The sequence below is a fragment of the Schistocerca americana genome, chromosome 5, assembly GCF_021461395.2.
Source record: "Schistocerca americana isolate TAMUIC-IGC-003095 chromosome 5, iqSchAmer2.1, whole genome shotgun sequence".
NCBI lineage: Eukaryota > Metazoa > Arthropoda > Insecta > Orthoptera > Acrididae > Schistocerca > Schistocerca americana.
Window position 1 is genome coordinate 678,598,798 of NC_060123.1, and position 15,346 is coordinate 678,614,143.

Genomic DNA, 15,346 nt, shown 5'->3' on the forward strand with positions numbered 1-15,346 from the left:
AACAGACGGTCAAACAGTATGCTGCAGAATATACCCCAAGTTTAGTGATAATATTAGAGAAGGAAAGTTCCTACTCATCACATAGCGGAGATGCTGAGTCGCAGATAGTAGTAGTAGTAGTAGTAGTAGTAGTAGTAGTAGTGGTGGTATACTATTCTGCCTTACAGCAGTTCTTGTCATGGGTTAAGCCTCTTCCACTTTTGTCTGGCCATATCCAGTTTTTCATTTCTGAATATTTGTCTCCTTGGATATTGTCCAGCATGTGATATCTTCTTGTTCCTCTTCCCCTTTTTCTCCTCCACCTTTCATTCTATTCTTTCCTTCAATAAACAGTCCCCCCTCAAACCATGTTCAATACAGTTCCGTTTTCTCTTTATAATGACTTTCAGCAAATACTTCTTCATTTCTTACTCGGTCTTCCCATTTCACTTTTTCCATTCTTCTCTATATCCACATCTCTAGTGCCTCCAATCTTCTTTTATCTTCCTTCCTCAATGTCCAGGTCTCCGCACCATACAGTGCAATGCTCCAGATGTAACAATTGGCAAGTATTTTCCTCAGATCTTTGTTTAGTGGTCCACAAAGTAATTGCTGTTTCCTCTTGAATCCTTCTTTTGCCATTGCAATTCTGTTCCTAATTTCTGTTGAGCAATACATATCATCCATTATTACACTTCCAAAGTAACTGTGAAATTATTCACTTGCTCTATTTCCTCTCCCTCTATTTTCATACAGCATTTTTTCCCCTTTCCTCCAATTACCATGCTTTTCATTTTCTTCTTTTTAATCTTCATTCCATATCCTTTTAATTTTGTGTTTAGATCCATCTCTCTTGCACTATCTGGCATCACAACTCTGTCATCTGCAAATTTATACACTCCACTCTCTGACTTCCTATACAAACTCCTCTTCCATCAAAACTTTCATTAATAATTTCCTCCAGATAGATATTGATCAGTGTTGGTGATAAACAACCACCTTGTCTTACACCTCTTCCCAGTTCAATTTCTTCACTCATCACACCTCCTATTCCTACTTTAGCGCTCTGGTTCAAATATAAATTTCTGTTTAGCTGTCTATCCTTCCAGTCAACTCCATGTTTCCTTAGGATTTCCATCAGTTTGTCCCAAGATCAATGAACACAACGTACACCTTCATTTTCTTCTCCATGTACCTCTCCCCTATCACTCTATGCTGAATGGCATCTCTAGTTCACACTCCTTGCCTGAAACCAACTTGTTCATCTGCTATCACACAATTCAACTTTCCATATAGCCTTCTGTTGAGTGTCCTCAGTGAGACTTTGGCTGCATGCGATATCAGGCTCACTGTTCTATGTTCTTTACACTTTTTGCTGTTCTTTTTCTTTTCTTAAGGTATTACGATACTTTCTGTAAAGTCCTTTGGCCATTTTCCTGTCATGTATATTTGATTACACAAGTCAACCAACTTCCTTTTTCCCTTCTTCCTCCAATGACTTTAACAGTTCCACAGGAATCTCATCAATTCCCATTGCCTTTCCATTTTTCACCTCCTTCATAGATGCTTCAATCTCACTAGTTATTATTGTATTTCCTTCATCATCATCTGCAACTTTATCTTCTTCTTCTTCTTCTTCTTCTTCTTCTTCTTCTTCTTCTTGTCCCAAGCTCTTCTTCACTTGGTCGTCTATCTGCAGCATATAGCCATTCTACGAGGTGCATTCAACTTCTAAGGCCTCCGATTTTTTTTCTCCAGACTGGAAAGAGATAGAAACATGCGCATTGTTTTAAAATGAGGCTGCATTCATCGTCAATACGTCCCAGAGATGGCAGCACCGTACGGCAGATGGAATTTTACCGCCAGCGGCGAGAATGAGAACTGTTTTAAATACTTAAAATGGCGACGTTTTCCTTACTTGAACAGCGTGCAATCATTCGTTTTCTGAATTTGCGCGGTGTGAAACCAATTGAAATTCATCGACAGTTGAAGGAGACATGTGGTGATGGAGTTATGGATGTGTCAAAAGCGCGTTCGTGGGTGCGACAGTTTAATGAAGGCAGAACATCGTGTGACAACAAACCAAAACAACCTCGGGCTCGCACGAGCCAGTCTGACGATATGATCGAGAAAGTGGAGAGAATTGTTTTGGGGGATCGCTGAATGACTGTTGAACAGATCGCCTCCAGAGTTGGCATTTCTGTGGGTTCTGTGCACACAATCCTGCATGACGACCTGAAAATGTGAAAAGTGTCATCTAGGTGGGTGCCATGTATGCTGTCGGACGACCACATGGCTGCCCATGTGGCATGTTGCCAAGCAATGTTGACGCGCAATGACAGCATGAATGGGACTTTCTTTTCATTGGTTGTGACAATGGATGAGACATGGATGCCATTTTTCAATCCAGAAACAAAGCGCCACTCAGCTCAATGGAAACACACAGATTCACCGCCACCAAAAAAATTTCGGGTAACCGCCAGTGCTGAAAAAATGATGGTGTCCATGTTCTGGGACAGTGAGGGCGTAATCCTTACCCATTGCATTCCAAAGGGCACTACAGTAACAGGTGCATCCTATGAAAATGTTTTGAAGAACAAATTCCTTCCTGCACTGCAACAAAAACATCCGGGAAGGGCTGCGCGTGTGCTGTTTCACAAAGACAACGCACCCGCACATCAAGCTAACGTTACGCAACAGTTTCTTCATGATAACAACTTTGAAGTGATTCCTCATGCTCCCTACTCACCTGACCTGGCTCCTAGTGACTTTTGGCTTTTTCCAACAATGAAGGCCACTCTCCATGGCCGCACATTCACCAGTCGTGCTGCTATTGCCTCAGCAATTTTTCAGTGGTCAAAACAGACTCCTAAAGAAGCCTTCGCCACTGCCATGGAATCATGGCGTCAGCGTTGTGAAAAATGTGTACATCTGCAGGGCAATTACGTCGAGAAGTAATGCCAGTTTCATCGATTTTGGGTGAGTAGTTAATTAGAAAAAAATTGGAGGCCTTAGAACTTGAATGCACCTCGTATATATTCTTCCCATCTCATTATTTCTTGGGGTTCACTCACCATTTTACCGTCTGCTGCCTCTACTTCCTTTAGTCCATTGTTGTTTTTCTTTTCCCTGAATGTCAAATCCATTGCTTCTTTGTACATCAAATCATATTTTCTTTCCTTCTTTATCTTGTCACTTTTCTGTCAGCCATTTCTCCTTTGCTTTTTCTGTTGCCCTTCTTAATTCATTATTTAACGTCCTGTAGTTGCGCTTCCCTTCTTCTGTGTTTATAGTTTTCCATTTCCTGCAGCCATCCATCTTGGTTATCATATCTGGTGTTACCCATTCTTTCTTTACTTTTTTCCTCTCCTTGATTCCAAGTGTTTCCTTAGCTGCCTTTTTGATCCCATTTTTAAAACAACCCCATCTTCCTTCTGTGCATTCCATTTTCTGTTGTTGCGTCATGATTTCACAATATGCATTCTCTAATTTTTCGCAATTGCCTGTTTCACTCAGTTTCTCAAAGTTAATGTGCTCTCTCTTCTGTCCTTCCCAGGTTCTTTCCAATTTAAATCTCATTTCTTTCTCACAGTCCAAATATTCCCAGAGCTTTTCCTTCTGGTCCTTCACCAACTACCAGATTGCAACCACCCATTACAACGATACATGCATTTCTTTTCTCTCTCTCTGCTAAGTTTTCTATCTTCTCATAACATTCTTCTACCTCTTCATCTGAATGATTACTTGTTGGTATATATACCTGGATGATAAGTAAGTCTTTCTTTTTCCCTTTCAGTCTCATCATCATTATTCTTCCACTAACACATTCAACCTTGATAACCTTGTCCTTCAGTCTTTTACCTATCAAAATTCCAACCCCATACATAACATTTTTATCTTCACCTGAATAGTACAATCGGAAGTCGGCACTTTCTAGTTCTCCACAACCACCCCATCTCACCTCACATTCAGAGTACATCCAATTTGTTTCTTGTCATTTCATGTTTGGCATTTTCTAATTTCCCTTCCTGGAGAAGGGTTAAAACATTCCAAGTCCCAATCCTCAATAAGTCTTCCTCCTTCTTCTCCGCCTTCCTTCCTTTCCATTTACCCTAATCTCTGGAGTCCTCGTTGTATTCCCCTTCCAAAGATCCGATTGAGGGGAAGCTTTACCTCTGGAATATTTTACAAAGAGGTCCATCCCCTGAACGTCTAGGGAAGTAATTCCAGTGGTGGTTCCCCATTGTCTTCCACTGTCCTTCACATCCTGTTGGCTCGCTGACCCAGTTTGCTGCTGTGGTTGGTTACTCAACCTCCCACTGCGTTGCTCAGCTTAACAGGGGCATCACGTGTAGGTAGGATTGTGGAGAATTGAGGTGAGAGAGTCGAAGAGAACTCTCTTGTTGAGTTCTTATATTCACATCTCAGCCCCCCCCCCCACCCCACCCCCCATTTTCTAGCCAGAGTCACAAGTTTGAAGCATCGACTGTCCCAGGTCATCTCCTGGGCACAACAAAAAGATTCTCTATCTGCGACTCAGCATATCCGCTATATGGTGAGTAGCAACTTTCCTTCTCTAATATTTTTACATCCCATCTTGGATTTTCCAAGTTTAGTGATGTAATTCCTTAATAGTTATCACCCTCCAACATATCTCCTTTCTTGTATACAGGGCATACAATTTCATCTCTCCACTTTTGGGGCATTTTGGATGAGACTTAATTATCTCTCAGTCTTATTTATTATTGTTGTAACATAGAATGAATGTATTTATTACAATGAGCAAAGTGGCATCTGGAGAGTAAGAAGTTAGTACTCATTGCTTTGGGCATAATATAAGGAAAAGCGACTGGCTATACACAAAAAGGGGAATGAACTTTGACAGAAAGACCTTATTGACTGGCCCTCTTTCGTTTTCTTCATACTAGGTTAAAGGATTTGAAGTTTATGGCCTTGATATTAGTTTCCTTGAGCTGTATGCTGCAATTAAAAGAAAGAAAGAAAGAAAGAGAGAGAGAGATTTCCAATAACTGGTAAGTACAAAACATTAATTGTATTTCAAAAAAGTGACAAGATACCTGAATGGGTATTGTGAAAGCCTAGTAATCATTAAGTCACTAATGGCAACCCTTTTTTATATTCAAAGACAATGTTAACTAACAAATCTGGATCATAATTTTTAACAAAAATGATTCCTTTCTGTAATTGCTAGTTGCATGAAAATGTGTCAACAATAAACTGAAATTTGATACCAAAATTCCAAAACAGCAAATGGAAAATAAAATACTTTGTAGATACTGAACAGTATTACTGGTGTATACAATTTTTTCATCTAACAATAGGGTATTTCATATGCCTGTATCAAATTATTTATTTTCATGTAATTGGCAAGTCTCAATTAAAACACAGAATGTTATTTTTATTAAAGATTATGAATCAAAATTTATTGATTAACATTTACATTTGAAAATAAACAAAGAATTTAAATAAAAAGGTGCTATTAGCGTGAATTGAACCTGTTCTAGAATTTTGCACTACCCACTCAGCTATCAGCCATTTAGTTGCAATGCCTGTAATGTTTTGTACTTCAGTATCAGAAATCTCCAAACGTGATTTTTTCATGTAGCTTTGAGAATTGCATCTTACTACTTCAAGAAATTGACATCCAGCCACTGATCTCCAAATCGTATGAGTATGAACAAAATCAAAGAGGGCCAGCCGGAAAGGTTGCCTTGTGAGACCTGAACAAGTACTTATTACACTAAACATCATTTTGAGTGCTCCATTTCAGTAATAGACTTGTGAACGTACAAGCTACTGGCTTTGACAGTGTCCAGGCTACCTGTATGAAATATTTTAAACTGTGTCTCTCAGAGAGGAAGTACAAGAATGAATTACTAAGAATAACTGGGGAGTCACTGCATGTGGAGATTTCAGTGCTGATTTTTATCTCAGATGATACTGATCTTTGTTCCCTACAAGAGTAAATAAATGTACAAGGGTATGCTGAAAAGTAATGCCTCAGAATTTTTTATGTGAAAAGTCTTAAGCTTTCCAAATAAAACAGATTTTATTAATATTCTACATCTTTACTCCTTGTGTATACATATTTGCAGCCATTGGCTGCTAGAGGGCTCTGAGTTGTAGAGTGTAACATGGTGATGCATAACTTAACTATGTTGTCATGTCAGAAACAGTAACTGTAACCAAGTATGGAATTCGAAGAGTTCATCCACACATGGAACACCCTCTCCTTCAGCATGACAGTACCACCCACACGAGTGCTGCGACATATGCAACAATCCAGTGCCTTAGGTCACTGACATTGATCATCCTGCGTACGGTACTGACTTGGGCCCCATCCAATTTTCATCTGTTTCCAAAAAATGGCCATGTTCATATATACATCACCCACAGAGGCTTGTTTGTGATGTAACACAAACAAGCCTCTGTGGGTGATGTATACAGGGACACGGCCATTTGCACAAGGCGCTTCATGTTTTTAAATATTTTAGTTATGATGAACCTTTTGTAATGTGCTGATTTTTATCCACATGAGAACTTGGTGTGAGGTGCAATGTAAAATGAACACATTTCATAACAAAAAGATTTTTTAAGAACTGAAGATGATGGCAAAATCTGTCAAAACTGTCTGTTTTAAATTTAAAAAAATATTTATGCGATCTTGGCTGTTGATGTTCTTACAACTGTTTGCTAAGAACTAGTTGTAGGCCTCTTCAGCTTTCATCTGAGTAGCATGGGAAGCTTGAATTTATTTGAACCCTAGATTAGTACACTCATTTTATTAGTAAACATTATAGTTTTTTTTAAACCACACTTTTAAATCACTAGGATATCGTTTATGTAGGTTAAGAACAAAGTGGGGCCCAGTATTGGTTCTTGTGGATCGGCATGTTATGTTCCCCCCATTCTGAGGTTAGTTTCATGCGTGTGACTCAGTCTGTGAATTGTACTCTCTGCTTTTTGTTGTGAAGGTAAGACTCCATCCATGGAATGTTGAAACGATTGGAAGGAGTGAAAAGAATCTGTAATTAGAAGTGGTTTGATTATTTCCAGTTTCACACATGGGTAACATTACAGCATATTTAAGTGCATCGGAAAATATACCCCAGATCACTGACTGACTACAGAGGCAGTATTCTGCTGAAAACATTATAGGGGTCCAGTTCCAGACTCCTACAGTCACCAGGAGAGGGTGGTGGTGAGGCCCCTATTACACCCAAGAGTGTCAAGAAAATATCATTGTCAATAACACATTTATTAGGCGGAAATACGGGACTGTCTTTCAAAGCACCACATCATGGCTGGGCCAGCAGAGTAGTGCCCTGTCAGTGATGGAAAGCCGGCTTGCTTCCGTCTTTCAGTTTGCCAGTACAGCAAAGCTACAAGTGGTAGCTGTTTCATTACAGATGACCGTTGATGACAGAATCCAATGGCCTCCAGCTCTGTGCAGCAGTCTCCAAAGTGCTCTCACGAACGTCAAATATTTGTACTCAGGAATTTTGCCTCAGGTCCACCCGAAGTACTCATGGTCACACAGGGATCAACTCTCACCCCCCTGTTCTAGACACAGAAGCCAACAGCATCAATGTCTGCCACAGGAATGGGATGAGCAGCAATGGTGCCCCCCTCTTGAAGGCGGATGATTGAGAGCATTCAGGTCATGCAAGTCAAGCCTCCAGCAGGCCTGCAGGGTGATGGCATCCTCTGTGCCCTACCAGTGTTGCTTTTGAAGTTGGCAGTGCAGCTGGCACCAGCAGCAATGTCCTTCCAGCCAGACGTGGTTCCATAGACGACCGCAGACAGCTAGTCATGCCAAGGGTCGACCTCCATAGCCTCCCCTCTCACTGGATAGCTGCAATGGACACAAGGGTTGAGACTGCACTATGGGCAGTCAGCAATCAGCACTCATCAGTCAGGAATGAGACATTTGTTAAGAAGGGGAGGATGCTTATGTTGGTACTTCTAGAGCGTTCAGCAGCAGTGGGGGATGGCTATGGCATCATGTCTTGATCTTTATTTGCTCTCAGCTCTCCTAGTGACTTCAGACATTCGCAATTTCACCTTTCCGGGGCTCTTTTCTCCTACCTTGACACCTGAGTACTTAAAGTTTTGTTGTACTTAGCCTTTTTTACCAAACTCTGCTTTGTCAATAGTATCTCTCAGCTTTCGTGATGTCTTAATGCTTCGCTTGCAGGCTCAGGTGCTCAGTAATTCCTCCATGGTGTGACAGATTCCATGTTTTCTGCAACTCACTCAGCATTTCCCCCTAGCTGGCAGATGCTAGTTTTTGACACAGGTGATTCACCTTCCAGGAGCTGTCAAGATAGAACTTGGACAAGATTGTTAGTGTCTGTCATGGATACTACCCTGGGGGCACAACACCATCATAGTGAGAGAATTACTTCTTTTAGTGGCTGATGAGTTGCATATCTCCTTAAGCATTGTATTTTTATAACTAATGTATTTTTGTTATGTCTGCAGTGCCAACTCAAATAAATCTAATGAACTGCATTTGGTTGTTTATTACTGAGTGCAGTGTTTACTTCACTGTAAGGAAGTTATCATTGAGTTTGGTGGCTAATGATATGAAAGTGTCACCATTTTTGCCATAGCTATTTGTTTGTCTCATTTTTAATAAAGTTCTGAATAGTTTTTGCTTATTCTTTGGGGGTTTTAGTTATTGAACATAATATGTTGCTTTTTTAAAATAACAGACTGGAGTATTTTACACACTGGTGGTGATGGAGTTCCAAATGTTGAGTACTACTTGTTCTGTGAATTACGTAGAGCTCTCTGTTCCCAGCACAAGATACATTAATCCCAGTTGTCCAGTCCTTATCTTTGCTTCTGTTTAATTTTACCCATGCTGATTTGAGGGTAAAACAAGACTCAAATTTGTGTAGGTCTGTCTTTCAGAAAGAGTGAAATTTTACATCTACACTGCCTGTTTGCAAGAGTCCTATCCATCCACCTTACGACAGGCAACTGCAGTGATACACTTAGCTTGTAACTATGATGTGACCTGCAATGGGTTTCACTTGGTACTATATATCAAACACACATATGGCCATAGTAACAGCTCTCAACAGGTGCTGGAGGGTCAGCACTAATGTGGTATTGTCTACAGGTAACCACATAGCTCATTAGAGACAGAGAGTGCAGGCCACTGAGTCTTGAAGTGCTGCATGAAATGAAGTGCTGCTACAAAGAAAATTCAGTGTTTTGGTATGCTACGTGTTTGTGTTAGCTAAAAAGTACAAAAAACTGAAAATGTTCATAACATGATACAACAATGTGAACTAGTTGCATTCTGTAAAGTTCTAATACAGGTGGAGCATTCTATCACAATAATCAACCAGTTACACATACATACGTGTCCAAATCCTCCAACAGCCCATCTTGAAGTGCCTTCTACCAAAGTTACTAACATGCAATATTCTCAAAGATTGAGTTGTCTTGCCTTTGCTCATTGCTGGACATAATTCTTGTGATACTCACTTTTCGGCCAACAAACATTTATTAAAGACAAAACTAACACATTAAATTGTCCATTAGTCACAAAACCAAACAACTATAGTTCCCGAGTATTTTAATTTTTCCCATAGGTAGAGATTCAGAAGTGTTAATTCTGGTGAGCTTACAGGCCAGTTGGAATTTATCAAATGACCAAATAAATGATTTCTAAAGGATGTCTGTAATTACCTGCACGCAATGGGTGGGGGTATCCATCATGTTAGTACCATGTGGATTGTCTTATGTGCACTGGAATGTCTTAAAATAACTGCAGCATCTTGTGTGTTAGAAACTGTAGGTGACTGTTTAAGTCCTATCAATAAATCCGGGACCAATAATGTGATTCTTGACAAGCCCACACTACACATTGACAGTCGAATTCATTATTTACCCAGTTCTGACAGCCAGTGTGGATTTTCAACTGACAAGTAGACCATATTTTGAAGATTTATTTACCAATGGTTTGTAAACAATGCTTTACCCCTAAACAAAATCTTGCATACAAATGCCGCACCCCTTTGCATTTTTGTAGACACCATTCAGAGAACTGTTTCTGAGTTTGAAAGTCATTGCCATGAAGCTGCTCATGATGCAAAACATGAAACAGATGAAATGTGTTGTAGTTTCTGCAGAACACTCATTTGACTGATCCCATTGAGACATGCAGCCTCACAGTGACATTTGGATTATATGTTACCACTGCTGTAATGTTGACTGAATTTCTCTTGTGAGTTGCTGTTCTTTTCTCAAGGTATATTTTATTCTTGACCATTGCAGTTTCTTGCTTTTTTTAAATAATGTTTGCAAAGACAGAGCTTGATGGCCTGGCAAGATCAGGATACCAGTCAGCATACAACTGTACTGATGTCCTAATGATTTACTGATTTTTGCCATAAATTAAAACCATACTCACTTTTTTTACTACCACACACAGTGTAAAAGTCTGTATAGCATTAAAATCAAGTTTTTTAATCAATGCAATAGCAGGGCACAGGCTCACATGTAAATTACTTGAACCATACTTGGGCCACATGCTTGCTTACAATGGATATAACTGAGCAAATGTTTGTAGGACCTCTTCTCCTCACAGAGGGGCAGTGGTTTTCAGTACTGTTACCTTTTTACTATTTGCTCATATTCCACACATGTTACATCACTAAAGTCTTCCTCAAAGCCTGCTTGCAATGCCACAGAAAAATAGACAGTTCCATAAAATAAAAATATTGACAGCTATAGTCACTAAAAATTGCATGTATAAATCAAGAAGTTCACACATAGTCTGCTATAACTTAGCAAAAACCACACCTTGATGTATTCATTCAGGCTGGATATATTTTTGGCCACCTATCCTGACAGTCTCATCCTGTATATTAAAGGTATTGAAGTAGTTGTGATAAGAGGCTGTAATTTCTCCAAGGGCAATGAGAGTGTCATCATAAAATATTTGTTTATCAACAAGACATACCACTCTTGTTGTACATCCATTTGTCTCAGAGTTATTGTAGACGACAGTGTACTTTTTATACCAGGCATCACAGTACTTACATACACAATGAACCCTTATTAGTCGATTTCCATAAATATTCCTAACACTTTGTGACGTTAATATACATACATGCTAGAGATAAAGTGAACAGCTTCCCAAACACTTTAACAAAGACTTGTATTATGCAGTTTCAAATCAGCAAAAATGACCTATTAATAATAGAAATTAATTGTCATAGAGTCAATGAAACACTGTGTGTAAAAATCCATGTGGGATGTCATCTACTAGCAGGTGCAGCCGCCCCCCTTCCCCCACTCACACACATTACTTATAACATCCAAAATATAAGTGCAATGAATTAATTTTATTACATCTTGCTTTAGATGCAGTAACACTTTTTGGATATTCTTGCTTCAAATTTGTTGAATTTCATGTGCTCTAAAAATCCTGCTACTGTATAGAGGCAGTTATCTAGTAAGAATTCACATAAGGAAACATAAAGAGAGTGAAAAATGAGGAAATAACTTTTATTTTATGTGGCACCTATTATACACTGTATAGCGCTATTTTTAGGCAGGTTTAAAGACTGATGTTCTCACTGACTGGACATGGAGGTCATCTTTTTGCTGCTGCCATGTTCATGTACATTAAAGTGTTTCTTTATCTCTTTTAAATTCTTTCTCACATATTTACATGTTCCTAGAATAAAAATGCAGGGGAGTAGGAGGATTAAAGACTTTTGAAAGAGGGGCTTGCACAAATCTATTTGTCATGCATGGTGCATTATTCCTATACCTCTCTTTTGTGTAAAGATGACTGAGCTGGCAGATGTTTACCACAGAAAATAATCCTATACTGTAGAATGCTGTGGAAATAGACAAAGTATGCAACTGAAACAGAATGGAAGCTTCCTTTGTGTGCAAATAAATGTGAGCTGTAGCATACTTCCTTCAATTTTCACATTTGTTTTTGTATGTGTGTCTGCCATTTAAAATCACCTTGAAACCACACAACTAAACATTTTATTTTGATTGAGGATATAATTCCACTGAAATTTATTGTCACAGAGACAATGGAAGCTTCCCTTTTTACAAAGAAGCTTAGAAAAGTTGTTTTGGTTATATTTATTATTGTCTTATTTCCTTCAAACCAGTCATTTAGATGATCTATAGCTTTATTTGTGTTTGCATGTGAAAGGAAACACTAATGACACTACCTTTTGAGATTTTGCTGTTTTTCCAATAAAGTACATATATTCACACACGAAATTATACAGACACCCAAATGCACAAAGTATCAGTCCTTTCTAAAGGCCTCACCTTGTTCCCCACTCCAAAATTCAACCATGCAGGACTTGTTAAAGACTTCCTCTCCTTCTCCTAGTCCCTACAGTGGAAACACTTTCTTGCCACCAACCTTATCAATAAGACTCAACCAAAGACCAATGTTGAACCCTGCCTGACTCAGTTCACTCCTCCATCCAACTGTGATCCACACTCACTGCCCCCAAATTTCCCCCTATTAACTTTCCATAATTTCTTAACCTTTGACCTTGTCTCCCCGTCATTCCCCAAATCACCCAACACACAAACTAGCCTTACATTTACAGAAATAACCACAAACCACCACCTAAAAAGTGAGCCCAATTTTATAATCCAACGTGCTGACAAAGGCTCCACCACTGTTGTTTTGAACTGCAAGGACTCTGCCAGCTGTCAGATTCATCCACCTGCAAACCTTGGCACAGTAATCCCATTCCAGACATCCAGCAGGATCTCCAGTCTCTCCTCAAATCCTTAGGCTCATCCCAGAAGCTCTCCCTGGAGTCCATCTCTCTCCTCACCCCTACCATTCCCCGCATTCCTACCTTCTACATGCTTCCTAAAATCCATAAACCCAGCCACACAGGATGCCCCATTGAGGCCAGTTACTTTGCCCCCACTGAGAGAATTTCTGCTCTTGTATACCAACACCTTCAGCCTATTACCTGCAACCTACCTTCCTATATACAAAATACCAACCATTTCCTCCACTGACTCTCCACTATTAGTGTTCATTTACCACATGGTGTCCTGCTCATCACTACTGATGCCACCTCCATTTACATTAGTGTCCCTAATGCCCATGGGCATACCACTATTGAACACAACCTTTCCCATCGCCTAATGGAATCCAAGCCAACAACTTCCTTCCTAGTCTCTATGACCAACTATATCCTCACCCACAATTACTTCTCCTACAAACAAATATGAGGTACATCTTATGGGCATCCACATGGCACCATCCTATGCCAACTTATTCATGGGCTATGTAGAGGAATTCTTCCTAAACAAACAGAACCCCAAACCCCTCACCTGTTTCAGATTCATTGATGAAATCTTTATGATCCATATCAAAGTTGAGGACACCCATTCCACATTCCTCCAGAATCTCAACATCTTCTCCTCCATTCACTTCACTTTGTCCTACTCAACCTGACAGCCATCTTCCTCGACATTGACCTCCACCTCAAAGATCAGTTCCTCCCTCCAGTTCAAATCTACCAGCCACCAGCAATATCTCCACTTCGACAGCTGTCACCCATTCCATGCCAAGATGTCCCTTCCATACAGCCTAGCCATCTGTGGCCGTCGCATCAGTAGTGATGAGCAGTCCCTCTTGAAATATACCGAAGGTCTCGCTGATGCCTTCACAGACCATAATTACTTTCCCAACCTTGTACAAAAACAGCTTCCGATACCTTATCTTTCCAGTCACCCACCACCTCCCTAAGTCCCACCATCTGGCCATAGAGGAGCATTCCCGTCGTGACTCAGTACCACTCAGGATGGGAGCAACTGAATTATATTCTCTGCACGGGCACTGACTACCTCTCATCGTGTCCTGAAATCTGAAATGTCCTACCCACCATCCTTCCCACCCCTCCCACAGTGGTATTCTGTTACCAACTGAACCTACATAATATCGTTGTCCTTCTGATACAATACCTGCTCCCAATCTCTTGCCTCAAGGCTCATACCCCTGTAATAGACCTAGATGCAAGACCTGTCCCATACATCCTCCCACCAACACCTACTCCAGTCTGGTCACAAACGTCACATATACCTTCAAAGGCAGTCCTTCCTGTGGAACCAGTCCTGTGATCTACAAGTTAAGCTTCAACCACTGTGCTGCAGCATATACAGGGTTATTACAAATGATTGAAGCGATTTCACAGCTCTACAATAACTTTATTTTTGAGATATTTTCACAATGCTTTGCACACACATACAAAAACTCAAAAAGTTTTTTTAGGCATTCACAAATGTTCGATATGTGCCCCTTTAGTGATTCGGCAGACATCAACCTGATAATCAAGTTCCTCCCACACACGGCGCAGCATGTCCCCATCAATGAGTTCGAAAGCATCGTTGATGCGAGCTCGCAGTTGTGGCACGTTTCTTGGTAGAGGAGGTTTAAACACTGAATCTTTCACATAACCCTGCAGAAAGAAATCGCATGGGGTTAAGTTGGGAGAGCGTGGAGGCCATGACATGAATTGCTGATCATGATCTCCACCGGGCTGAAAATTCAAAGCGTTTGACTTTGTCATCGGGTGTCAGGGCTTGTAGCAATTGTAAACGGTAAGGCTTCTGCTTTAGCCTTTTCCGTAAGATTTTCCAAACTGTCAGCTGTGGTACATTTAGCTCTCTCCTTGCTTTATTCGTCGACTTCCGTGGGCTACGCGTGAAACTTACCCGCACGCGTTCAACCGTTTCTTCGCTCACTGCAGGCCAACCCGTTGATTTCCCCTTGCAGAGGCATCCAGAAGCTTTAAACTGCGCACACCATCGCCGAATGGAGTTAGCAGTTGGTGGATCGTTGTTGAACTTCGTCCTGAAGTGTCGTTGCACTGTTATGACTGACTGATGTGAGTGCATTTCAAGCACGACATACGCTTTCTCGGTTCCTGTCGCCATTTTGTCTCACTGGGCTCTCGAGCGCTCTGGCGGCAGAAACCTGAAGTGCGGCTTCAGCCGAACAAAACTTTATGAGTTTTTCTACGTATCTGTAGTGTGTCGTGACCGTATGTCAATGAATGGAGCTACAGTGAATTTATGAAATTGCTTCAATCATTTGTAATAGCCCTGTATAGCCATGACAACCAGCAAGCTGTCTATCCACATGAATGTCCACCAACAAACTGTGGCCAAGAAAAACATGGATCACTCTGTTGGGGAGCACACTGCCCTACATGACGTTCTTCATTTCAGAGACTTCTTCACAGCCTGTGCCATCTGGATCCTTCCCACAAGCACCAGGTTTTCTGGATTGCGCAAGTGGGGGCTCTCCCTGCAGTACATC